Source organism: Somniosus microcephalus, chromosome 16, assembly GCF_052327205.1.
Source record: "Somniosus microcephalus isolate GS21.2 chromosome 16, FLI_Smic_1.0, whole genome shotgun sequence".
NCBI lineage: Eukaryota > Metazoa > Chordata > Chondrichthyes > Squaliformes > Somniosidae > Somniosus > Somniosus microcephalus.
In genome coordinates, this window is record NC_141002.1 from 89,167,404 (window position 1) to 89,194,943 (window position 27,540).

A 27,540-nucleotide genomic window follows, 5' to 3' on the forward strand; every position below is an offset into this window, starting at 1 on the left:
GTGTGCCGCCTCCATCCAGCTGCTTAATAAAGGAGGGTGCCCTCATGCTCCAAAGCTGTTCAGCCTCCTTTGCTGCAACTCCTGCAACAGGCCCTCCAAGACATTGTCATCGTCCAAAGCAGAAGTTTGCCCATATCTCTCCGTCGAGGTAATGGGCCGTATTTTGCAACCCCTACAGGTGCGTCCGAGGTGCGCACGCGCCCGTAAGGGGGCGCGCAAGTTCCAGGTTTAGGCGCGCAAAGCGCAGGCGCTGAAACCCGGCACTTGTGATCTGTCAAGAATTCTCCTGACAGATCCTCCGCATGCCTGGGAGAAGGGCCTCTGTGGGTGGAGAGTTGAGCTAATTGCACAACTTCCGCCTGCTGAATGCCTGTCAAATTCTTACGCCTGGTAAAAGACCTGGCGTAAGACCTACTTTTACCAGCATAAGAGTTTTAAAAAATAGAAAAATAAAATTGTATCACTCATTTATACAGGAAAATCTTTGGTATCCGGCACCGACGGGACCGGGATGGTGCAGGTTGATTAAAAATTCCGGATGACGGAGAGGGTTATCTACCGAGGCTATTTTTAACAAACAACGAGTCAGACTCCTGTTATTGAGGTGTTCGGACTTCCGACAGTGCCAAGAAGCCGAGTAGTGGCAGTTTGGAGAACTACCCCCACTGACTAACTCGGCCACCGCGGGAGACTCGGACTCGGCAACATTTCCAGTTATTGAGGTGTTGTTTTCGGAGTGAGAATTTTGCCGGTTAATAGAGAATTCTGGACATTTAGATGCCGTTTAAACAAGAGTTTCCTGTAGATTAAAAATACTCTTCAATAAGGTAAGTTTATTTTTAGCCCCATAAAAACATAATTTTTTTTTCCAAAATTACATTTTTGTTTAAAATATTGAATTAAATGGCATTTTAATTAATTTTAAATATGTAATGTTTAAAAAAAATTTATTTCATGTGTTGGTGTATTTTTTTAAGTGATCCCGATTCATACTTATTAAGTTCCGTACGTACGGAACTCCGATGAGTATGAATGGGGATTCCCTTCTTTTATTGATTGGGCCAGCCCACGTGATCACAGGGGCGCTTATGAATCACCTGCGTCCCTCGGATATGGGGACCTCTGTCCGCATGGACCCGGAGAAGCCTAGGTTCGCAATCCGCCGTATCTCCCAGGCCACCAGGTATATTCGTAGAATTCTTGCAGGTTGGAAGCCTCCAATCGCAAATGTTGGCCCATTGTATCAACTTTGTGGTGTAAGTTTGGCCCAGTAAACAATGAGTGTTGCTTTAATAACCATTTGTGCCATGACAAAAAATAATCAGCTCCACTTTAATGATGTGCAGCAGCCCTTTAAGAACTGCTGACTCGCAGGACTTTCGTCCCTCTTCGCACCAATCGCACCACTCCACCGTCTCTCTGTGTTCATTTCTCATGCTGTGGGAGCCTATTAAAAGGGATAGGAAGAGCTGCTCTCGCCGTTTCCATTGAGGCCAGCCCTCTGTAGTTTCAGACTGAGCCTGCCCGTTCTGTCAGCTGTACTGCGCTCCCTGAATTTGCTAGGACTCCAAGAATCAGGGCTGCAGTTTCTGTTACATCAGTGATTCTTTTCATTCTGCCTCTTGGATATGGCAATGAGACATTGTTGGCCGCTGTGCTTTGAGGCCGTATTGTGTTTTTGCTAAATGTCAATGTTTATTATTGGTTGCCTGCCACATAGAAGCCTGAAGAAATGCTGGCGGTCGAGAATGAAGAGAGAAAATATAAATAAATCTCTCTGTTCCAACTTGTGTAAACAAGATAATACATAGTGATGCTTCATAAATATAGTGCTATGCACAATTCCTAAACCATTCACCTTTCATATCAATATAAACATCGTGGAACGAGCCTTATTTGGACTTCTTCACAAATAGGAAATGTATTTCTGTTAGGTTTAAAATGGACATGTTAATTTTATGATAAAATGCAAAAAGAAAAGACTTGCATTTATATAGCGCCTTTCACAACCTCAGGATGTCCCAAAGCACTTCACAGCCAATGAAGCACTTTTGAAGTGTAGTCACTAGTGTAACGTAGGAAATTCAGCAGCCAATTTGCGCACAGCAAGCTCTCATAAACAGCTCAGGAAACCCGGCAGCTGAAAGGAGACGAGAACTCCCGGATCCAATGGGTAAATGCTATTCCAGCACTGCTTGTGGGCCAGGAGGAACAGGAATGCTTCCCTGACCACCCCCCCAAGCTAACCTGCCATGATCTGCCTCCCTCCCCATGATCAGCCGACCCTCCTACGATCCGATTTTCAGCCTCCCCGCAATCCGATGCCAACCCGTGATCTCCCCACCCCCCACCAACTCCTATCCCGTGATCTCCCCAGTGATCTCTCCCTCCCTCCTTCCTCTCTGCGTTCCCCATATTTCCACGTATCCCACCTGCTAAAAGTTGCCCCCGTTCCCTCCCCCTAAATATCGGGGCCTATGGCTCCAAACGTATGTTGAGGAATCTGTAATGTTGTTGAAGTGAGAGCTCAGAAATTTCTCCTCAGCAGTTTGAGAAATGCTACAATCGCCAACTCCTTAATCTGGTAAAGGCCTTTCGTTTTCCAAATGTCCTTTGGAGTAGGTTCACTCTCAACAGGGAGCAGCGCTGGAAAGGAACAGAGATGGGCTACAACACGACATCACTGATTCTCCAACAAGGCACTCCCAATGACAGCAACAACAGCTTGTATTCATATAGCGCCTTTAACATAATAAAACATCCCAAGGCGCCTCACAGGAGCGTTCTCAAATAAAATTTGACACCGAGCCACATAAGGAGATATTAGGACAGGTAACCAAAAGCTTGGTCAAAAAGATAGGCTTTAGGGAGCATCCGAAAGGAGGAGAGAGGAAATTCCAGAGCTTAGGGCATACCTTTAGGAAGCCAACTTGTGCATTCCTTGAAGTTGCGCAGCTTATTGAATATTTAACCTAAAGGCTGTAAATGCCAAGCTCCTCACTGTCCCGTGAGGCGCCGGGGGATGTTTTATTATGTTAAAGGCGCTATATGAATACAAGCTGTTGTTGCTGTCATTGGGAGTGCCGTGTTGGAGAATCAGCATTGGGGAACTGTAAAATCTCCAGCTTCTGAATTAAGGATGGAGTTTGTTCTGTCAATCGTAATGAAAAAGTTACATCGAGTGAGTGTACAGCACAGAAACAGGCCATTTGACCCAACTGGTCTATGCCAGCATTTATGCTCCACACGAGCCTCCTCCCACCCTACTTCATCTAAGCCCATCAAATTATCCTTCTATTCCTTTCTCCCTCATGTGCTTATCTAGCTTCCCCTGAAATGCATCTATGCTATTTGCCTCAACTATTCCTTGTGCCTTCCATCCCATCACAGACCTTCCCTTTGTTCTTTCCTCCCCTCCTCCCTGTCCCTGTTTAAAAATCTCTCCTCCCTAAACTTTTCCAGTTCTGATGAAAGGTTCGACCCGAAACGTTGACTCTGTTTCTCCTCTCCTCGATGCTGCCTGACCTGCTGAGTGTTTCCAGCACTTTCTGTTGTTACTCCTTGACATGAATCAGCCATTCATGAAAGAAAGACTTATGAAATAATACTGAGCGGCCTACGGGTGGCGCTGTCCAGGGAGAGTATAAATACTCGGGCACGGGCCCAGCTTGCGCAGGACATTCTTAACAGGAACTAGTGAAGGACACAACTACACCTCCATGTTGTAAAACAGTTGATTAAAGCTTTGTTTAACGCTTAGACCAAGTGCCTAATAGTTTTCTTACATCACTCCTTGTGGTAGCGGGTTCCACATTCTCAGCCATCTCTGGGTGAAGAAGTTTCTCCTGAATTCCCTAATGGATTTATTAGTGACTATCTTATATTCATGACCCCTATATATTTGGACTTCCCCACAAGTGGAAACATTTTCTCTGCGTCTACCCTAACAAACCCTTGCGTTATCTTAAAGACCTCTATCAGGTCATCCCTCAGCCTAGCACAAAATAGGATTCCCCATTTTTACTCATGCTGAATGTTCAGTAAAATTATTAAGGGAAGAAATTCCGCTACTTAATGATGACAAGTGAGAATCCATTATCTAAAGCAATCTACATGACACCACAGATTCAAATATGGGCCCATACGTCACTTGCTCCGTGTGCCATAGGCTTCTTAGACGAGGATCATTCAGGAGTAAGTCCTGTTGACTGAAACTGTTAGGCCTGCTGCCTATTTTAAGTACAAGCATAGCTGTTAAAATCATTTTAGGTCAATGTTTCTTCAGCGTTCTAAGTTCATAATTTTAGCCTGGCCAAATGAAATCGCAGCTTATGAATAGTTATTACCCTGCCGAAATGTTTTGCAGCTCGCTCGAAACAACAGGTAGGAATGACACACAGCTTGATTATGTAGCTTGCCTGAAATATCCCTTGTTTTTATCTTTCTTTCCCCTTCTGTTTTCTATTATACCACCACAAATGTAATTTAGTCAGCTCTGCTTGGAGTACCTTATTGTGACTGAGACTAATAATCATTGGTGCCAAGGTTAGGACCACAGGAGCTAATTTAATAACCCAGTGCTGGGCTGGATTGAATGCTTATTTGAAGGTACAGTACCTTTCTCCATTCTTAAAGACAGCTGAATAGCTCAAAGAGCAGCGTGAATGTTTATAATGGAGACATCTTTGGACCGAGGTAGATCATTTATTAAAAGAATGAATAGACGACATGGATTAGATAATTGTGTAGTGTTCAACTACTTAAATGATATACTGCCCTTAAGCAATAACGGTCTAGTTTAGTGTCAAAATAAGTTGTGTCAGAGCCCGGATGAATCACTTAATATAGTTTTTGTGAAACCAATCTAATTCTAATTAGGGTGCCACTGCCAAAATCATGACTATTTTAAGGAAATAAAGGGGTTAGAAATTGGACGCCGCTGCACCCGGTTTACAGATGTAAAACTGGCGAAGTGAGAGCCAATTTCGGGGGCCAATGCCTCGTGCCCAAAGTGCGCCTGAAAGTTGACCAATCTGAGGCCTAATTTCCCAGTTGGGGCGCACGCTGTGTGAGCAGGGCACATTTTAGGCCCCAAAAAACAGGCCTAAAGGAATTTCCGCCCCACACACTCCAAAATGGATAGTGTTTTAACCACTGTTTTTCCACAATAAATAATTCTGACATGGAATGTGGAGAAATGGCTGGTAGCTTTTTTCATGATATAGATTTACTGATGCCTGCCTCACTTATGGCGACAGTACATGCCCTAACTACATGTTGGGAAGTCACATCACAAGACTTCAAGAATAACCATCAGTGGTATTGTGGAGTGCTGCACTGAAGTGTCAGCCCTGATTGTGTTCAGTTCCTTCAGTGGGCTTTAATCTACAACACTGGCTCACAGGTGAGAGTGCTGCCACTAGCTGAACTATGACTCGACTATTCCACTGCTCTCTTGTCCGGCCACCCATACTCCACCCTATAAACGTCTGCTGATCCAAAGAATGATACCTGAACATCAAGGGTTAAGTTACGAGGAGAGATTACACAAATTAGGTTTGGGTTCCCTAGACTTTAGAAGGTTAAGGGGTGATCTGATTGAAGTTTTCAAGATATTAAGGGGAACTGATAGGGTAGTTAGAGAGAAACTATTTCTGCTGGTTGGGGATTCTAGGACTAGGGGGCACAGTCTAAAAATTAGAGCTTTCAGGAGTGAAATTAGGAAACACTACTACACACAAAGGGTGGTAGAAGTTTGGAACTCTCTTCCGCTAATGGCAACTGATGCTGGATCAATTGTTAATTTTAAATCGGAGATTGATAGCTTTTTGTTAACCAAAGGTATGAGTCAGGTATATGGAGTTAGTTCACAGATCAGCCCTGATCTCATTGATTGGTGGAACAGGCTCGAGGGGCTCAATGGCCTACTTCTGTTCCTATGTTCCTCTGCTACCCTATCCTATCCCTCACTGTTCCGCTCACTCATCACCCTGTCCTCACTGAGCTACATTATCTCTGGTCCACTAAAGCCCAAAATTTTAAATTCTCATCCGAGTGTTTTGTTAAGTCTGTGTGTTATATTGAGAATTAATACACAGACCACAAGAGTAAACTTTAACAGGTCTTTACTAGTCGAAGGTCAGGGTGGAACTGCCCAATAAATCATTACACAGCACTTATATACCGGTGTGGTCACCGTCGGTATTACAGTATACAGCAGCCAAGATAAAGTAGTGCAACTCTTAAAATAGTTCTCTTAAAGGTGGAACGGTTACTAAAATAGTTCTCTTAAAGGTGGAACGGTTACATACACTACAATCCTCCCTTTTTAGCTTAACAGTATATATATTCCCCATTAAACATAACATCATAACATATATACACAACTTCATGTAAAAACAGTTCACAGATTCAGTCTCTGCGGAGGCGCCTCCTGCGCTTCCTGACTCGGTCCGGATAACGCCTCGGTGGGGTAGTAGTTCTCGGTGGTGTAGTAGTTCTCGGTGGTGTAGTAGGCTCTCGTTGCTGGGGTGACTCATCTAATAGTCCTTCACTGGACTTAACAGCTTGAACTTTCGTAACTTCAGAACCAGCATTGCTGACTTCTAAAGGCTCGAGTACCTTGGGAAGTTTTTCTACTTCCAGACTGATTTGGCTCAGTTCGGAGGGACCACGTGCGTGACCTGGTAGGGGTGATAATGGTTCAGATGAGTCATCATCTTCTGCTTCTTCTCTATTGTCTTCCATTTCCTCCATCACTTCAGCTTTTGCCTCTGCCACCAATCCCGAGTGGCTTATTACTGCTGAAACTGCTCACAAAAGGGTGCTCTTTCTTCTTAGCTTTCAACTGATCGATGAATTTGACATATTCCCTTTCTTGCTCAGCTTTGATTCGTTTGGCCTCATCGCGCAGACGGTTTGTGTGTTCCTGTTCCATTTTCTCAATCAGCTGCTTCTGCTGTCTTTCCAGATTCTCCCACTCTGTGTCAAAGAACTTTTTCTTTGCATTCATCTCTTGCTCAAAACAGCGAATCATTTGTTCTAATTGCTGTTGTAGTTTGAAATTGAGTTGAGTTCGAGCCCGGTGTTCCTCAGAAATGTGCATGTCTGTAGACTGGACAGACTCAGGATTCTCTGTCAAACTATGTTGTTGTTGTCCAGTGAAATTCTGTTCTGATACTTTGTTCCCTCCTGAAGCATTTATGCACTCCTTCGTTTTTCCATCATTAGTCTGCAAGTCCATTTTAGACTTGTCTTTTGCCCATGGGCTGGTCTTACCATCATCAGTTCCAGAGTCTGAGCTGATTGTCTTCACCAAGTTCTCACTCTCTGCTTTGTCACTGTCACTGCTGCATATGCCCTCATCCAATATTCTGGACAATCGTTCAGGTTTGACATCTTTCTTTTTCCCGGAATCTACTGTTATTGCTTTTAGGGAGGGCCAGTCCATATTTATTTTCCTGATCCACTCCCGTCCCAGAAGTGGTGGACCTCCCTCAGGTAGTACATATATGTCCATTCCTTGGTGTGCTTTGCCCTTGTGTACCACCTTGACTTTTATCTTTCCGATGGGGTATACTCTTTGCCCCGTGTATGTCTGCAATACTATCTCCGTATCCCGTAGGGGAATATGTGTGAATAACTTTTTGTAATCTTGCTTATTCATGACCGTCAACGCCGATCCAGTGTCCAAATCCATCTTCACGTGGACTCCTGCTATCTGCAGTGTGACCCAGATAGTTTGTCGGTCAGCTTCCTTACTCACATTGTGAATTCTCAGACTACCCAGTTCCTTGCTGTTGGAGTCTGAATCCGAATTCTGTTCATCCGAACTCTTCTCAGCCACCTTATGTACCTTTCTGCACTTTTCCTGTGGTGACTTTTTGTTGCTGGTCTTCTTTCCTGACCGGCATACTTTAGCTATGTGACCAAGCTTGCCACATTTTCTACATTCCTGGTTTTTAAACCAGCATTGGTTCTGATCGTGTGTTGTCTTTCCAGAACGATAACATTTCGTTGTACCCAAAGCCATTTGATCTACGCTGAGTACCGCTGCCTTCAGCTGCATTTCCACAGTGCCTCTCGCTGCGGCTTCGTGCGATGCTGCAATAGTGACAGCCTTATCAAGTGTAAGATCATTCTCTTCAAACAACCGCTTTTGTGTTCCTTCTTTCGACAATCCACACACGAATTTGTCTCTCAGTGCCTCTGTCAGTCTTTCCCCAAACTGACAGTATTTCGCTAACTTACGCAGTTCAATTAAGTACTCCGCGTTGCTTTCCTCTTTCAGTTGCGTTCTCGCATAAAATTTAAATCGTTCTGCTAACATCAGCGGTGTGGGGTTCAAATGATTCTTCAGGACAGCAACAATATTAGCGAAAGTCGGATCCGCCGGTTTAGCTGGTGATAGAAGATGCTTCAATAGCCCGTATGTCTTCGCACCCATTGAGTTTAGTAAGGTTAATGCTTTATCTTCATTTGATATTTTATTTGCCTTACAATATATCTCTATGCGTTCTACATACGTGGCCCAATCTTCAACATCGGGATCGAAATCGTTGATGTTACCACGCTTAGGCATCCTCGCAATCTTCTTGAGAAACAACAAGAAATTTTTCTTTAACTTCTTTTTTTTTTCAAAATGGCGGTTTCCCGCGCTTGTCTTCTTCCCCGCCTACGAAAATGGCGGCTTCCCGCGCTTGTCTTCTTCCCCCGCCTACGAAAATGGCGGCTTCCCGCGTTTGCCTTTCTCCCCCGCTGGCTGTAATGGCGATTGCCGTATTGCTGCGTTCGCCCTCCCCAGCGGTTTTCAAATCGTGCCTCCCAGCCCCTCTTGCAGTCCGGTCCTTTCCCCCCCAGCTGCGGCTGAGTTCTCCGCGTTTTTTTTAATTTTCTCCCGCGCTTACGCTGTCCCGGTCGCTGCGCCTCGCGGCCTCGGTAGCTGCCCGGCCTTTTTCACCGGTCGCGGTCGAGCTCTCTCTCGACGCTGTTGCGTCTCCCAGCCCGCTGTTTTCTCCCGCGCCTTACGCTGTCCTGGTCGCTGCGCCTCGCGGCCTCGGTAGCTGCCCGGCCTTTTTCACCGGTCGCGGTCGAGCTCTCTCTCGACGCTGTTGCGTCTCCCAGCCCGCTTGTAGCCCGGTCTCTCACACCGGCTGCGTTTGCATTCACCGCAGCTTCCGTGCCTTACGCTGCCCCAGTCTCAGCGCCTCTGGCCCCGACTTCTGTCCGGCTCTTTTCCCCGGCCGTGGTCGAGTTCTCCGCCCTTATATCCTCCGTTTTTTTATTTTCTCCCCTACTCACAGTCAACGTGGCCGACTTGCTGCTCGTCGCTGATCGGCTTACCCACCACCGTGATAGAAGGGATGATCACTGCCTATTGCTGATGGAAGGCTTCGTGTCAGAATTCTTCCTTTGCTCTGCAGACCCGAGTCTTTTCTCAGCAGAATGATGAGGGCGGATGCCTCTTCTCGACGCCCGTTAAACTGCCTTGGATGTATCTCTGCCGCAGGGTAAGATCGTACTCGTCGCCACTGTTAAGTCTGTGTGTTATATTGAGAATTAATACACAGACCACAAGAGTAAACTTTAACAGGTCTTTACTAGTCGAAGGTCAGGGCGGAACTGCCCAATAAATCATTACACAGCACTTATATACCGGTGTGGTCACCGTCGGTATTACAGTATACAGCAGCCAAGATAAAGTAGTGCAACTCTTAAAATAGTTCTCTTAAAGGTGGAACGGTTACTAAAATAGTTCTCTTAAAGGTGGAACGGTTACATACACTACATGTTTACTTTTCCTTATGGCCTTGTCCCTCCCTATCTCTGTAACCTCTTTAAGCCCTACAAACCTCCCCGAGAACTCTGAGCCCCTCTGACTCTGGCTTCTAATGTATCCCCCACCCCCACTTCCATTTTCCACATCATTGGCGGTTGTGCGTTCAGCTGTCTAGGCCCTATGTCTGGAATTCCCTCCCTAAATCTCTCCACCTCTCCACCTCCCTTTCCTCATTTATGATCTTCCACCCCTTTCACCAAGTTTTCACCACCCCATCTAATATTTCCTACTTTGGTTTAGCAATCCATTTTAATCTACGCTGTGTCCTGAGACATTTTTCTGTGTTAAAACCACTATATAAATGGGAGTTGTTGTTAGAAACATAGAAGATAGGAGCAGGAGTAGGCCATTCGGCCCCTCAAACCTGCTCTGCCATTCAATGCGATCATGGCTGATCATCCAAATTCAGTACCCTGTCCCTGCTTTCTCCCCATATCCCTTGATCCCTTTAGCCTTAAGAAATATATCCAACTCTTTCTTGAATATATTTAATGAATTGGCCTCTACTGCCTTCTGTGGTAGCGAATTCCACAGGTTCACCACTCTCTGGGTGAAGAAATTCCTCCTAATTTCTGTCCTAAATGGCTTACCCCTTATCCTTAGGCTGTGACCCCTGGTTCTGGACTCCCCGACCATCGGGAACATCCTTCCTGCATCTAGTCTGTCCAGTCCTGTCAGAATTTTATAAGTTTCAATGAGATCCCCTCTCATTCTTCTAAACTCCAGCGAGTATAAGCCCAATCGACCCAATCTCTCCTCATACGTCATTCCTGCCATCCCAGGTATCAGCCTGGTGAATCTTCGCTGAACTCCTTCCATGGCAAGAACATCCTTCCTCAGATAAGGCGACCAAAACTGCACACAATACTCAAGATGTGGTCTCACCAAGGCCCTGTACAACTGCAGCAAGACATCCTTGTTCCTGTACTCGAACCCTCTCGCTACGAAGGCCAACATACCATTTGCCTTCTTAACCGCCTGCTGCACCTGCATGCTTACCTTCAGCAACTGGTGCACAAGGACACCCAGGTCTCGTTGCACTTCCCCTTCTCCCAATCTATTGCCATTCAGATAATAATCTGCCTTCCTGTTTTTGACACCAAAGTGGATAACCTCGCATTTATCCACATTATATTGCATCTGCCATGCTTCTGCCCAATCACCCAACCTATCCAAATCATCCTGGAGTTTCTCGGCATCCTCCTCACAGCACACACGGCCACCCAACTTTGTGTCGTCTGCAAACTTGGAGATATTGGGGTCAATTTTCTGGCTGCCGTCGGGCGGCTTTTCATGCGGCCGGGGGCCGAAAATTGGCGAAAAAGCGGGTCGGGATTCCCCGCCCCGTCTGACTTTCGGACCGCCGTTTCTGCATGACCCGCTTCAGTCCCGGCCACCGCTGGCGGGACTGGTTGTCGGAGAACTAATGAGCAATTATCAGCTTGTTGAGGTAGATTTTCCGGGGCCGTTGCGACTTTGGGGCTTTCCCCACCTGAAACACGCCTGCGGGGAACCCCGCTGCTGAGACCTGGCGTGAAGCTTGCTGGCTTGCTTGCTGTCAGCTGCAGGTCAATTGGAGAAGCTGCGATTTAAAGGGACAGTACTTGTATGTTGAAAGACCTTGTTGTTGCAGGTTTGGGGCTACTTCTTCAAGGCTTCGGCACAGCTATGGAAGATTGGAGCCTCACACACTTCTCTAATGCGATCTCCTGGGAAGCCCCTCTTGCCACCCTCACTCAGCGCTTCCTCAGCGGAGGCATCTACGAGAAGCATGGGACACCTTTTTTTCCTTCCCTTCTTGCCATTAGAGGATCTCCAGCAGCAGAGGTGGCAGCAGCAGAACCAGGAACAGCAGGATCCGCACCAGGAGCACCAGGTTGCTGCTCACTCACCTGAAGCTGCACAGGCCAGAAGGGGCCAGCGCTTGGAAGTGGCTTGAGAGCACCTTGCTGCGCTTTAGGGGGCCAGTGGGACCCGTTTCTGCACTGGCAGTCCTACTCAGAAGGACTTCCATGAAGATCTGGTTTCTCTGTTCAACAGATGGCCAACGCTCCTCAAGAGATGTCATTCTCTTATGAGCACTCACCATGTTTTCCGTACCCTGGCGAGTTATCTCCTCCATGGAGGTTGCCAGCCTTTCCATGGTGATGCGCTCATGCGCCAATGACTCCACAAAGGCTCTGCTCATGGTTGCTATGGACTCCTCCATTCGCTCCACACTCGCAGCGACCCTGGAGACAAAACCTGCCAGAGACTCCTGCATCTGTGCATGGAGATGCATCACCTCTTCTCTTGCGGATGGACCCAGAGGCAAAGGGTCGACATGCAGCGCAGCTGAGCTGAGCTGGCAGAGTCCTGCGCCCTCCGACGAGGACTCTCCACTGCTGTCCCTGTCTCCAGAATCTGCTGAGGCTCACTTGTGAGCTGTGAAACACCAGGTGGCAACACTACTCTATGTCCCGAAGGTCCCCCCGAGGTGTGAGTGTCTGCGCTGGTGCTGGGTGCGCTTACTTCTGCTGACGCTGCGCCCTCAGAGGTTGGAGCTTCCTCTGAGGAGTCTGGCTGCACAGCCTCTTCCTCCTCCACAGTGAGGATGGGGGCTCTGGATGGTACTGTGGGGGAGCAAAGGAAGGAGTTAGAGATGTAATGCCAAGGTTCTTCTGGTGATTCCCAGCGAGTTGGCATCTGCTGACACCTGCATCCATGCAGCATTGTTCTCAGTGGGAGGCCTCTTCCTCCCTGACCTAGGGAAGAGGACCTCCCTGTGGGCCCTTACCCCATCCAATAATGCCTGCAGTGAAGCCTCGTCGAATTTGAAGGCAGCTCGGTGTCTGGCACTGGCCACAGCTGCTGCAGGCTCCTCTGCCATCCTGTATGGTTCATTTGGAAGCCTTCAGAGGATGCAGTGCTTGCTATGGGCCTTGAAAGCACCACGAATGATGACATCATACTGTGGGGATTTCTGACTCGAATTGGACAATTAGCAAGGCTTCCCACATGCTGGGAATTAATTGGCCACTTGAGGGAAAATTGCGTGGAGCTGGCTGACACTTTTTTATGTGTGTCAGAAACCCCACATTCGGGGAAACCCGACCATTTCCCACACAAGCCGAAAATCGGGGCCATTACATCTAGTTCCCTTGTCTAGATCATTAATATATATTGCGAATAGCTGGGGTCCAAGGACCGATCCCTGCGGTACCCCACTAGTCACTGCCTGCCACTCGGAAAAAGACCCGTTTATTCCAACTCTTTGCTTTCTGTCTGCCAACCAATTGTATTGAAAGATCCCTTATTTAAAAGTAGGATTAATCTAACAGTGTGATGCAAATATGATACACAATGGAATACTAAGTGGATTACTCCATGGAATTTGCCTTTAGCTCCTTTACGCATATGTTTTTTCAGTTATTATGCCTAGTATCACTCATTGACTTAATTCCTGGTTAAACCACTATTCCCTGTTTTGTATTTCTTGATAATATTTATATAAAGTTGCTGATTTTTTTATTTGGTACCTCCAGCAATATCACCTTCGGAGCAGTGCCGAGGTATAAATATGATAAGCATTTTGCAGAAGTAAAGAATACCACAGATCATATTGCACTAAATTAATTATGTCTCCAAGCATTTCTCATATTGAACTGCCATGAATATTTTACGAACTGATTATTCAGAACACTGTCCCGAAGAGCAGTTTAATATTAGGTTTAATCCTTGCTTCGCCTAATGTACCTACTGTTGCGTTTCTTTAAACGGCCTACAGTGTCTTTCAATTTGTACAAAAGCCTTGCAAGGTCCAAGGCAACTTAAAGGTTGACTCTAATCACTGTGGATGCATGTAGCCAAGAAAATAGAGGACGCATATTGATTCTTACACAAGTTTTATGTGTGTAGTTCTAATATTTTCTCCCCCTCCTTCTTTGAGGTTGGTGACTCATGCTGGAGTAAGGTACTGTACAGGAACATAGGAACAGGAGTAGGCCATTCAGCCCCTCGAGCCTGTTCCACCATTCAATGAGACCATGGCTGATCTATACATTAACTCCATCCATCCGCCTTGGCTCCATATCCCTTAATACATTTGGCTAGCAAAAGCTTATCGATCTCAGATTTAAAAATTATTAATTGAGCTAGCATCTACTTTTTGTGTGTGGGGGGGAGGTGGGGTGGGTGTAGGGGGAAGTTCCACACTTCTACCACTCTTTGAGTGAAGTAGTGTTTCCTAACTATAGGTTCTGGCTGCCATCCAGCACCTCATTCAATTGTCCATTTTCCATGTGTGAACCTGGACAGTGAGGGTCAGTGGGCTATTTGACCTTAAAAGGCATCACAGCTGAGCAAGATCCTGTCCTTGCCCAACATCCACACTTCCTAGTCAGAGACACTGGATAGACAACAGCAGAAATGTGCCCATATTACAACAGTGACCACATTTCATTGGCTGTAAAGCGCTTTGGGAAGTCCTGAGGTCAGGAAAGGCACTACATAAATGCAAATACTTTTTTTCTTTGTTATCCTAGTGAATCTATGTTGCACCTTTACAATGGCTCTAATATGCTTTGTATAATGAGACATCCCAGACTGCAAACAATACTAACCAGTTTTGACGAAAGGTCATCGACCTGAAACGTTAACTCTGTTTCTCTCTTCAGAGATGCTGCCTGACCTGCTGAGTATTTCCAGCATTTTCTGTTTTTATTTCAGATTTCCAGCACCTGCAGTATTTTCTTTTTGTATTAGTGTTTAATTCACTGTTACCTCTCTTCCAGGAATGCCCACCTTGAAGAAGTTCTGCTCTTCTCTTCGACGGGATTTCCGTTTGTCTCCTTTACCTTGTTCATCTTCATTTCTTTCTGTCTCCCTTCTCGTGTTTGATCAGGTATCTACCAAAACTCGCTATCACAGCCACATATGTTTCCCAGTTCTGACGAAAGGTCATCGACCTTAACGTTAACTCTGTTTCTCTCTTCACAGATGCTGCCTGACCTGCTGAGTATCTCCAGCATTTTCTGTTTTTATTTAATACTAACCAATGTCTTGAATGGATTGATCATCGCCTCCTTGCTTTTGTAGTCAACAGAAACATAGAAACATAGAAGAATAGGAGCAGGAGTAGGCCAGTCGGCCCTTCGAGCCTGCTCCACCATTCAATATGATCATGGCAATACCATATTCCCGCTCTCTCCCCATATCCCTTGATGCCTTTTGTGTCTAGAAATCTATCTACCTCCTTCTTAAATATATTCGGTGACTTGGCCTCCACAGTGATTAGAGTCAGCCTTCTGTGGTAGAGAATTCCACAGGTTCACCGCCCTCTGAGTGAAGAAATTTCTCCTCATCTCAGTCCTAAATGTCCTACCCCGTACCCTGAGACTGTGACCCCTCGTTTTAGACCCCCCAGCCAGGGGAAACATCCTCCCTGCATCCAGTCTGTCAAGCCCTGTCAGAATTTTATAGGTTTCAATGAGAATGCCCCTGTAGAGAAAGCCCACAATCCCATTTTGCATTTTATGGTTTTTTTATCCACCTGCAATCCAGCTTTAAAAAATCTGTGGGGTTAAATTTACTATTCTGCCCTTGCAGCGCGTTCCTATGCAGAGCTAGACAGGTAGCTAACAACTTGATATCTTCCCATAAAAATCACAAGGCTTGACTTTTCTTGTAAACTTTACTGAAAGATTCTTATTGTGAAACTGAAATACAATACAGAAATGGAAGCACACATTAGTACACAAGCACATAGCTGATATGCATAGACAAATTTAGGTAAGCCTGAGCAACACAGTACATTTGGCATGTAACTTACCAAAACACGTGGAAACACAGCTTACTGTGAATATACATTTAGCAAACTGAAAGGCATTCTCTTTAAATTAGCCCTGTACATAGTGCATCAAAATACAGCTACAAGTTAACCAGCTAGACAGAGAGCGAGCACTTCATGGCTGGCTGTGTAAGTTTGCTTACAGAGAAAGGTTACAAACTAAACATTTTCTGCAAAATATAGTGTACACTAATCATCTATAACATTCTCAAGTACTTCCAGACAAATAGTGTCCAAGGCTGGAGCGTAACAAGGAAATAACTTCCCAGACCATGTGTCGAGCTGCAGGTCTGAGATATACAGTAGTTTACTTTACTGCACTTGCTAGGTACCAAATATCCACTAGGTGGCGGCACACAATGGCAATCGACCCAAATTACTCAAACCCCTGAATTAACTGGAAAACTAACATAAATTCCTAAAGGAAGGCAGCACACTCCCCGCTTGGTACAATTCCATTGTACCGCTACAGGTACAAAATAAAACCTAAAGAAAATGTCCTTTTGCTGCAAACATACTCAGAATCCTTTCTCTAGGTTTCTTCAGAAAGGAGGACTATGATCTCTGAGACTGGCCTCAGAAACACTTTGACAGTACCCTCCTTGACAATCTTCACCTCCACCTTGCGGACCCTCTTGTCCCTGCTCGGCAGAGTTTTGACAACCCGTCCCACTGGCCATTCATTTCTGTGTGCTTGGCTGTCTTTCAGCAAGACAACATCTCCCACTTTGACATTTGGCTTGTCTTCTGTCCATTTCCTACGGCTCTGTAGGGTGGACAAATACTCTCCTCTCCATCTCTTCCAAAAAGTGTCTGCAAGACACTGGACTTGCTTTCACTGCTTCCCGTGCAGCTCAGCCATGTCAAAGTTTCCAGAGGGGGCTGAAGTAGCGCTCATCTTTTGAGTCAGGAGCATCACTTGGGTGAGGACTGCAGGCATGTCTGGGTCAGTGGACACCGGCACCAGGGGTCTTGCATTCATGATCCCCATGACTTCAGCCATGAGAGTGCTCAAGACGTTGTGTGTGAGACGAGTGGGTCCCGTCCGAAGCAGCATAGCATCCAGAATACGCCTGGCAACACCGATGAGCCTCTCCATGATGGTTAGGAAAGCTTTGTCGACCACGGATAGTGCTGGCTTGTCATCATCCTTGGACCTTTCAAACACTGAGCATCCTAGGCTGTCTGTGTTCACAGTGAGGCCTGCCTCTTCCTCACAGGCAGAGGAGGTTGACCTATGATGCTGCGTCATGCCATCATAGTCTTCCTTTACCTGGATCCTGTTTGGGCATGGGCTGAGAAAGGATGTGTGACCGTTGTGCAACACGTTTGCTTTATAGACGTTGACATCCGCTGGTTTGTGGACTGTTCCCAGGCAAACTCCACCCACGAGGACCCATCCCAGGTCAAGCCGCTGCGCATAAGGAGCATTGTGGGGCCCGTTGATTTGCTCACGCACCTTGTGCACCCTTAAGATGTCTCTTCCCAAGAGCAGGAGGATTGGAGTGTCTGGGTCCACAGCTGGAATCTTGTTGGCAACTGGCTGTAGGTGGGGCTGATGGCGTGCGACCTCTGGGGAGGGAATTTCCGTCCTATCATCTGGCATCATGTCACACTCAATTAAGGTGGGGAGGGGAAGCTGTAGTTTCCCATCCATGGACTCAATCATGAAGTTGCCAACTCTCCTACCCATAGTCTCTGTTGTCCCTGAACAGGTTTTTAGCATGTACGGAGCCGCGCTGGCCTTGACTTCAAAGAGATTGAAGAATTCTGTCTTCGCTAGAGACTTGTTACTTTGCTCATCAAGCACTGCGTACATCTTGATTGCCTTCTCCTTTCTCCCTGCAGGATATGCTTTAACCAAGCAGATTTTGGAGCATGAGCGTGGGCTGCTTGCATTTCCACAAACCTCTGTACACTTGGAGGTGACTGAAGAAGATGCGCTTTCGCTTTGCTCCCCGCTATCCTCTTTGTCAACCGCAGCACTCTCGGTGGTCGAAGAAGGAGGACCTGGATGCAGGGCTGCGATGTGTTTTTCGCTGTTGCATTCGAAGCACTTGATTGTCGCCTTGCAGTCTTTTGCCATGTGCATAGTCGACCTACAACACCTGAAGCAGATGCAATTCTCTTTCAGGTATGATTTGCGCTCATCAATAGGCTTGCCTCTAAAGCTTCGACACTTTTTGAGTGGGTGGGGCTTCTTGTGTATTGGACACTGACGATCTGGGTCATCCACTTTATTCCCAGCAGAACTGGATTGGTTGACTGAGGGTTCAGCTGGAACATCTGTTTTGTGCACGCTCACAGCGGCTTTGTTGCTGTACTTTGTGGGTTTCTCTGTTCTCGAAGGAGCGTAACTGCTGGAGGTGGAGAAAGTGAAACTTGGATCATTCCTCACCTTTGCCTGTTGTTGGACGAACCTGGAGAAGAGAGAGGGAAGGGGGGAAATGCCACTCCGTAGTCCTCCTTGCACTTGGATCCCTTAGCTATCCATTTCTCTTGAAGGTTGTAGGGGAGCTTTTCCACTATTGGGTTTACCCCACGAGCTGTGTCTAAATACAAGAGGCCTGTCAGGTAACCTTCTCCCTTAGCACACTCCAGTTCGAAGAGAATGTCACCCAGTTCTCGAAGCTCAACATTATCTTTGTCGGTTAGCTTCGGAAAGTCCTCAATCTTCTTAAGCAGTGCGTGTTCAATGACTTCTGGTGTCCCATAACAGTCTTCGAGACGTTGCCAAACCAGGTTGAGGCCTGCTGTGGGATTGCGGACGTGCGCTGAGCGAATTCTCCTCGCCTGTTCTGACGACTCAGCTCCGAGCCACTTTGTCATCAAATCTAGTTCTTCTCTGGCTGACAGATTCAAGTCCTTGGTGGTACTCAGGAAGGACGCTTTCCATGACCAATCATTTTCAGGATGGTCATCAAATTCTAGAAGACCTGAACTTAACAATTCTCGGCGGATGAGGTACCTAGCGAGGTCTTGTGCACCTTGTGGCTCGGGTGAGGACTGCTTGGCTGGATTGGCCGAATGCTGTGGAGATCTCTGCAGGTAAGTCTTACTTGTTTCTTCTCTTTTAAGCTCAGTGTCTCCGAAAACAGGCTGTTTGTTACTGTGGTGAGTAGCTGGTTCTGCGTCGAGATACCTGGATGTTTCCTTGAAGAACAATTTGGAGTGTTGTTGAACATACTCACTTGTACGTTGCACTGGACTGAGGGGCTGTTCTGGAACATATGGTTCATGGCTGTGCTCCCCGCCTTCGTTCTCCTCACCTTCTTCATAAGCTGCAGCTTCAGCGGCAGCGGCAGCTCTCTGGCTTTGGAGAATGTGAAGACTGGCGTCGAGGTCAGCTCTCTGCTTCATCACACTAGCGTCGAGGTCAGCTCTCTGCTTCATCACACTAACATCGAGGTCGGCTCTCTGCTTCATCACACTAGCTTCGTTTTCAGTGAAGGACAATTGAGCCTGGGCAGCTTTTGCCTTAGCATGTGCTTTGGCGGCTGCAGAAGCTGTCGATGACGACGGTCTGCTGGACCGCCGAGATGATCTAGAGGATGCTTTAGAGGACTGTGACTTGGCATCATTTGCTCGAAGAGGCCCATGCTTCTCGGTTGGCTGGTCGACGTCCTCTATGTTATATTGTCTTCCTGAGCGTAGACTCATGGTAGCTGAGTGGTATCTTCTTGTGCTTGAGCCTGCTGTGCTGTTGTCTTTTCACTATTCTGCCCTTGCAGCGCATTCCTATGCAGAGCTAGACAGGCAGCTAACAACTTGATATCTTCCCATAAAAATCACAAGGCTTGACTTTTCTTGTAAACTTTACTGAAAGATTCTTATTGTGAAACTGAAATACAATACAGAAATGGAAGCACACATTAGTACACAAGCACATAACTGATATGCATAGACAAATTTAGGTAAGCCTGAGCAACACAATACATTTGGCATGTAACTTACCAAAACACGTGGAAACACAGCTTACTGTGAATATACATTTAGCAAACTGAAAGGCATTCTCTTACATTCACTTTAAATTAGCCCTGTACATAGTGTATCAAAATACAGCTACAAGTTAACCAGCTAGACAGAGAGCGAGCACTTCATGGCTAGCTGTGCAGGTTTGCTTACAGAGAAAGGTTACAAACTAAACATTTTCTGCAAAATATAGTGTACACTTATCATCTATAACATTCTCAAGTACTTACAGACAAATAGCGTCCAAGGCCGGAGCGTAACAAGAAAATAACTTCCCAGACCATGTGTCGAGCTGCAGGTCTGAGATATACAGTAGTTTACTTTACTGCACTTTACTGCACTTGCTAGGTACCAAATATCCACTAGGTGGCGGCACACAATGGAAATCGACCCAAATTACTCAAACCCCTGAATTAACTGGAAAACTAACATAAATTCCTAAAGGAAGGCAGCACATTTACATCATCACCTCTGGGTAGTAACCTGGAGGAGCAGATCGCCCGTCTGTTGTAGAACCCACCTGATCTAATTCTATTGAACTCAATTGAATGAAAATCCAACGGGTTCTACAATGGCTGGGCAATGGTGAAGTGGAGAAGCTGAAAATTTACATCCGTTTATCTGTTATCCAAGATCGTCCTTTTCCTATTTTAAGGTACAATTTCATTTTCTGTTTTTTTGCTAAAATGCACAACTTCACATGTATATTCATTGAACTGCACTTTTCACCCATCTGCTTATAATTCTAATCTATGTCCTCCTGTATTCTCCTGCATTCCTTCTCACACCTTGCCATGCCCCCTAATTTGGAAAAATGCTGATATTATTCCCTCTGTACCTATGCCTACATTATTTATGTACAGTACATGGAGAACAAAAAAGGCCCCAACAGAGATCTCTGGGATCATGCCAATAGCTTCATCCTGCCAATCTGAGAAACATCCATTTACACTTACTCTCTGCCTTCTTTCTTTATTTCTGGCATTCCTCTATCCGTGCCACTGCTTTCCTTTTAATAACATGGGCCTTAGTCTTCACAAGTCTCTTATGTCGCACATTATCAAGTGTATCACATCCATTTAATTCCTTTTCTTATTCTGCTCAGTAATTTCCACAAAAAATTCAATTAAATTAGTCAAGCATGACAACCCCGTGTTGACTGTGTCTCATTAGCCCTTACTTTCTCTAAGCGCTCACTGATGTTCTCCCTCATTATAGTTTCTAGCTGTTTTGTTAACCACTGATGTGAGACTAACTGGTCTATATTCACCTTATTTATCCCTTTCCCGCTTTTTGAACAATGGAGTTACATTGTCTGCCTTCTAGTGCCTGTGTAAGATTTTGGAATAATATGGACAGTACCTCTAAGTGTCAGCCATGGCTCAGTTGGTAGCACTACCACCTCTGAGTCAGAAGGTTGTGGCTTCACAGTCCCACTTCAGAGACTTGAGCACAAAAGTCTAGACTGACGCTCCAGTGCTGCACTGTCGGAGGTGCCATCTTTCGGATGAGCTGTTAAATCGGGGCCCCGTCTGCTCTCTAAGGTGGATGTAAAAGATCCCGTGACACTATTTTGAAGAAGAGTAGGGGAGTTCTTCCCCGGTGTCCTGGCCAATGTTTATCCCTCAATCAACATCACTAAAAGACATTATCTGGTCATTATTATATTGCTGTTTGTGGGAGCTTGCTGTGTGCAAATTGGCTGCCGTGTTTCCTACATTACAACGGTGACTAGGGGCTGAATTTTCCAGGGTGGTAGCGGGCGCGATCGGTGGCGTGTCGGGTGGGAACGTTGTTATTTTTGATGGCAGGTCGGGAACCCGCTGTCATCTCGCTCCCACGCACCTTTCCCCCAGGCACGTTTGTCATCGCAGAGCCGACCCGACCTGCAGCGGTGGGCGGCCCAATTGAAATCATTATGGGGTACTTTACAGGCACTTATCCCCCTACTTTTTAAATTTCCCTGCATGGCCACGAGGGTTCACGCAGCTCGGGAACCACATCTGTCAACCTGAGGCGTGAGTTCTGTGGCCATTGCTCCAGCTGATTACTGGACAGCATGGAAAACAAACCAAATAAAAACATGTTGATTACATCAGCTAACAGATTGATGGAGATTCTGTTCTACTTGAAAAGCTACTGGTAAATGTTAATTTGGAAAATCCTGAAGGGATGTGAGTGCTGAAGGCTCCCTTCCTACCCTGGATGGTGAGGGAAATACATTTTTCACTGGCCATTCTCGGCTGTTGCCTTCCAACTCAACAGTAATTGCACTGAATTGATCTACACTATAAAAAAAGACATATACCATTTAAATATATTTTTGTGTTGTTTCTTGTCAGGTTTTTATCACTGTATACTGTAATTGTCCAGTTACAGGTTAAATCAAGTCATCAACCATAACAATTTCATTCTCATCACTCATTCTACTGGTTCAATTTGCTTTCAGTCCCTGAATATAACTAATTTAATTTTTCAACCTGAGACTTTGGGGTGAATTTCTGCGGAGGTTTACTCACTTGTCCATTGTTAACTTCAACGGAAGAGCTACAGAAATCCCAGAAATGCATTGTAAGCACCACTTACACTGTTTGTCAGGGATTCTGCAGTTCTTCCACTGATTGTAGATTGTAAATCCACCCCTTTACAATTACATTTAAAATCTGCTTAATTTTATATATTACCTATACACACACATCTTTTATTTGTACCAGTTGCTGATACAAAAGTCTGTAGATGTGTGACTAAAGCACCGATAACTTCCCAATTAATGTACTTTTTAAATTATGTTCTTGATCGTATTTGTAGATGGGTTCATATTACTTAATGATAATTTTAATTAAATATTTCTTTATCACTCATATATAACTTTTATTATATTATTGTACAGTAAAGATTCAACACCCACTATGTTAGATTAAATTTCAAATTTAATGTGGCCATGGTCCCTTTAAGGATCCCGGCTGCAAACGCGTCATGAATGACGTCACCAGACCCGCTCCATCTAATTGGGCCGGGTAATGTGCTGGGTCGGGCTTAATAGGCCCCATTAAAGTAAGTTCATTTTCTACAACGGGATGGAGCCAGTAGCCGGGTCGCGACCGGCCGCACCGGACCTGCCAAGGTAAGGAAAATTTGGACCTACACTTCATTGGCTGTAAATCGCTTTGGGACGTCCTGAGGTTGTGAAAGGCGCTATAGAAGTACAAGTCTTTCTTTTTTCCTTTCGCTGCCATTCCTCACAGACCTTAATGATAAAATATTTTATTGGAACACAAATCTGCACCCCCGGTAATGAGTACTGCAGCAGTAAGAAAAGCTAGCAGTGTGGTGGGAACAATCCAGCATTTGTTTCAAGTGAAGCATCTCTGCCGTTCCCTTCTCTTAACATAAAGAAACAATAACACATTCTGAAAAGTAAAGGAGGGAGTAAGTCAGCATGAATATGCCAAGCACACATTAAAATGTCACTGCCAGCAGAACAGTCAACCCGAATTCCATCAAATGTAGCGGAAAAGTACGTGTCATGATCCCCCGAGTCCTAGTCAGAGCTAAAAGACATGCAGATGACTGAGTCAGATATGTTTGTTTATTTAAGATACATAATGCATTAAGGAATAGAAAATGGTTGACAGCTCCCCGCTGGAACAACTTACATTTTTTCCACTTGAATAATATATCAGCATCCAACCTTTACGTGTGAAGCCTGGCTCTGGGTATTTCCCTGTTAGCAAGTTACAACTATCCTCCATCCATTTTAGAAGCCTTCAAGAGAGCCTACAAGAAAGAGAGTGATTCTCTGTACTCATGGAAGATGGAAGTCCATGTACTTCTAATACTGGCCACCATTCAATACGTAGGAGCAGGAGCAGGCCATTCAGCCCCTCTAGCCTGCTCCGCCATTCAATTAGATCATGGCTGGACTGTACCTCAACTCCATCTACCCGCCTTAGCTCCATATCCCTCGATACCCTTACCCAACAAAAATCTATCAATCTCAGTCTTGAAAGTTTCAATTGTACCCCCAGCATCCACAGCCTTTTGGGGGAAGAGAATTCTAGGTTTCCACTGCCCTTTGTGTGAAAAAGTGTTTTCTCATTTCCCTCCTAAATGGCCTAGCTCTGATTTTAAGATTACGTCCCCTTGTTCTTGATTCTCCCATCAGAGGAAGTACTTTCTCTGTATCTATCCCATTGAGGCCTTTTAACATTTTAAACACCTCAATCAGATCGCCCCTCAATCTTCTATACTCAAGGGTATTCCACTCCATTCAGTGTTCTGACGAAGAGTCATCGACCTGAAACGTTAACTCTGTTTCTCTCTTCACAGATGCTGCCTGACCTGCTGAGTATCTCCAACATTTTCTGTTTTTATTCCACTCCATTCAAGACCAGCTTTAAGAACATCAAGGGGTACACTTACTCCCAGTAGGGAGACATGTTCAACGGATAATGGGGTGGAGATATGGTTACAACACTGTGATGCTGATTCCTTGATCTATCACTTTTACATAATTTTTAATATACTAGCAGATCTCCTGTGGCGTTGCTCAGGAGACGAGTGTTGTACCATGCACAATTCTACAGGTAAAGTGCAGCTGTGTCCATTTAAGGTTACAAAGTCTAATTGATGTTAAGTAAATACTGGTTCTTTCAAAGGTTAATTATCATGCAAATCAAAATCTTGGCTTCGCTTCTGGGAATCAATTAAGAGGTTGTAGATATTATAGCTCTAGTATTCTATTCCTGGAGCACTTTCTTGTATATTCCAATTGATTGTCTTCCATACTTTATTTTAAATGTGTGACACAAAAATTTGTATTAGTGCATGGCATGCAAAGTAGGACAGACATCTAAAAGTATGACAGACAGGAAATGTACACTATTTTATAATATTGCTAGCAGTGGCATTGCTCAAGGTGAGTCAGAGAACGTGCTGTTTTATAACAATACTAGCTGGGGGGAGCCCGGCATTGCCAGGGCTGTTTTGGGCCAGGCGGTTTAAATGGAGTCCCAGGCTTTGGGGCCTCTCTGTGTCCCTCTGTGAATCTGCTGCCGGGCAACATTTTAAATCGAGTCCCAGGCTTTTGGGCCCTATCTGTGTCCCTCTCTCAATCTGCTGCCGGGCAACATTTCTACCTTTTAATACCTTGAAAGATGAAAGTGAAAGTACTTATAAAACGTTTTTGGTAAATATGTTATTTTTAAAAGAGATACTGTGGCGGTACCACCGGTTGTCCCTTACATGGATATACATAATTCCCTTTAACTTACCTTACTGTATGTGGCTGTTACTATACTCAGGCTTCTCTCCTGTACTCTGACGTCAGAGCTCGGAACCTTTCAACAGTAGAGCTCGGAACCTGCTGGCAGTTGAGCTTGGAACCTGCTGGCAGTTGAGCTGGGAAGTTTCTAGTTAGTCCTCGTGGCGTCCCTGCTGGGGAAAGACCTACACCACGGTGCTCCTACAGTCAGCCATCTTACCTGTTGTATTTAACCTGTTCCTGTAAATAAACAACTTATTTATAGTTCGTCGAAGTCGAACTCGATTATTTAGTGGCGACCTACATGAACCGCTACATTGGTGACCCAACGACGTGAGTACGGGAGTTCATCAATTCCTACACTACAATTGGTGACCCCGTATCCGTGAACGATTTTCACGGTAGCAACGCGCAGCCTGACCCTTGTCTTCACAGAGGTACAGCACGCCCAACGGCAACCGTCGACCGCCAACGCTACATTGGTGACCCAACGACGTGAGTACGGGAGCTCATCAATTCCAACACTACAATTGGTGAACCCGTATCTGTGAACGACTTTCACGGTAGCAACGCACGCCTGAACCTCGTCTTCCCACAAGACGACCAACGCACAACCGACGAACAACTACGGAACAGCAACCGCCTAACACCGATTCCTCCAAAGGCGACCCCATCTTTGCGAACGTATTCGCAAGGTAAGCGCAGTCTGGAGCAGATCCCGTTTGACACGGACAAAACTCAACCGGACTCCGTTTTTTTGTGAGCAATTTTCACAAAAGAAGCACGCCATGGAAGCACCAGCCGTTTTGCTGTCACTGCCGCAATCCAGGGAGCCACAGTCTCCCCCGTGCTTTATAAAGGTAGAAGCCCCATTCGACGAGAACATCGATGCAGCGCCGACCACACACTTGCTTACGGTCCCCGTACTCATTTTTCCTACCGCCACACGGATCGTCCGCCTCTACGTCCAAAGCAACAGCAAGTATACATCTCTCCAAGCGCGGGGTACAGCATGTTCGGGCCCACAAAATCGGAGCGCGCCCTGCGGGGATACCACGAGGACTCACCCCAGCAAAACACGAGGACCCACTCCTCGCGCACGAGGACCTATCCCTCGCAAACCACGAGGACTCATCCCTCGTGAAAAACGACGACTCCTTCTCCGCCGATGACTCACCAGCCCTTCAGTCTGCTGGTTGTGTTACCTACTACACGATTCGGCGTGAACAAAAGGCGTGCCGCCCTCCCGGCTGTTTTCTCCTAAATCTACAACTGTTACAAGTGTTGCCGCCCTCCAGGCAGAGTTAACCCCTCCTGAAAGCAACAACAACCTGGACCGTTGCCGCCCTTTCTCCAGTTTTCCCTTTTAACAAATGCAAATGTCTATTGAAGCTGTATGCATCGAGGACGGGTCCAATGGGCATCCTGCAGCCGCGATCAACACGTGGAAGTTGCTCTGATCACAGATCAACACAGCAACTTTTCACCCTCCGTTCTGTTAATGTCGTAGCATTATGGCACGCACTGTTCCGTGCGTTCCAGCCTCCTGAAGGTTTCGCTCACCAGTCAACGGAGGCATCGCCCGCGTCTGCCCAATCCGCCCGTCACTCTGATAAGGCCTGCTGTTTCACACGTCTCTATGGTCCTTCGCCTGACGGATACGTTTTATTCGCCATGACGTGCGTAAGGATCCGCTTACGAGCAGTATTTTTATACCTCGTCTACTAAGCCAAGACAGCACGACCGCCGAGACCACCAGCTCGTCAGACCATCTCATCCTTGGACTTTTGTTAAAGCGAATTCTGGGGGGGCCTATGTGGCGGTACCACCGGTTGTCCCTTACATGGATATACATAATTCCCTTTAACTTACCTTACTGTATGTGTCTGTTACTATACTCAGGCTTCTCTCCTGTACTCTGACGTCATGACGTCAGAGCTCGGAACCTTTCAACAATAGAGCTCGGAACCTGCTGGCAGTTGAGCTCGGAACCTGCTGGCAGTTGAGCTGGGAAGTTTTTAGTTAGTCCTCGTGGCGTCCCTGCTGGGGAAAGACCTACACCACGGTGCTCCTACAGTCAGCCATCTTACCTGCTACCTTACCGGTTGTATTTAACCTGTTCCTGTAAATAAACAACTTATTTATAGTTCGTCGAAGTCGAACTCGATTATTTAGTGGCGACCTACATGAACCGCTACAATACTAACTTTTTCAAAGCTGGATGATCAAAGTAGTTTGAGCTGGAAGCTGAAGTAATGGCAGTGAAACAATGGCTGCCACATCCCTGAGATGGAAACGATTAGTCCCGCCCACACACACACACCGATTGGCCAACCATCAGGGGACTGTACTGTAGGATTGGTCAATCGTGACGGCACAGGATTGGTGGAACCTTGATGTCAGTCAATCAATGCTAAGTAGCAGATAATGAGTTTAATTTTGAAGGTTTTTTGCATAAGGCGCGAACAATTTTCATCCGACCGAAAAGTAAATATGCTTACGAGCGTCCCAGAAGCGTAAGCTTTCTTCGGAGGTAATGCGTGCATAGGTATGCTCTATAACTTTCGAGCGCATAGCCGGACAGACGCACACGTGAGGACAGACAGACAGAAGGATAGACAGACAGACAGATCGATTCCT

At 45.9% G+C, this 27,540-nt stretch overlaps 1 long non-coding RNA gene across 1 annotated transcript; it reads left to right on the top strand.

Annotated features, from left to right (window-relative positions):
- The first annotated feature begins 410 nt into the window (after positions 1 to 410).
- On the top strand, positions 411 to 24,959 carry LOC147106371 (uncharacterized). Its single transcript, XR_015081438.1, has 3 exons — positions 411 to 827; positions 14,611 to 14,720; positions 23,967 to 24,959. It is a non-coding gene; the product is annotated as an uncharacterized LOC147106371 (long non-coding RNA).
- The last annotated feature ends 2,581 nt before the right edge of the window (positions 24,960 to 27,540 follow it).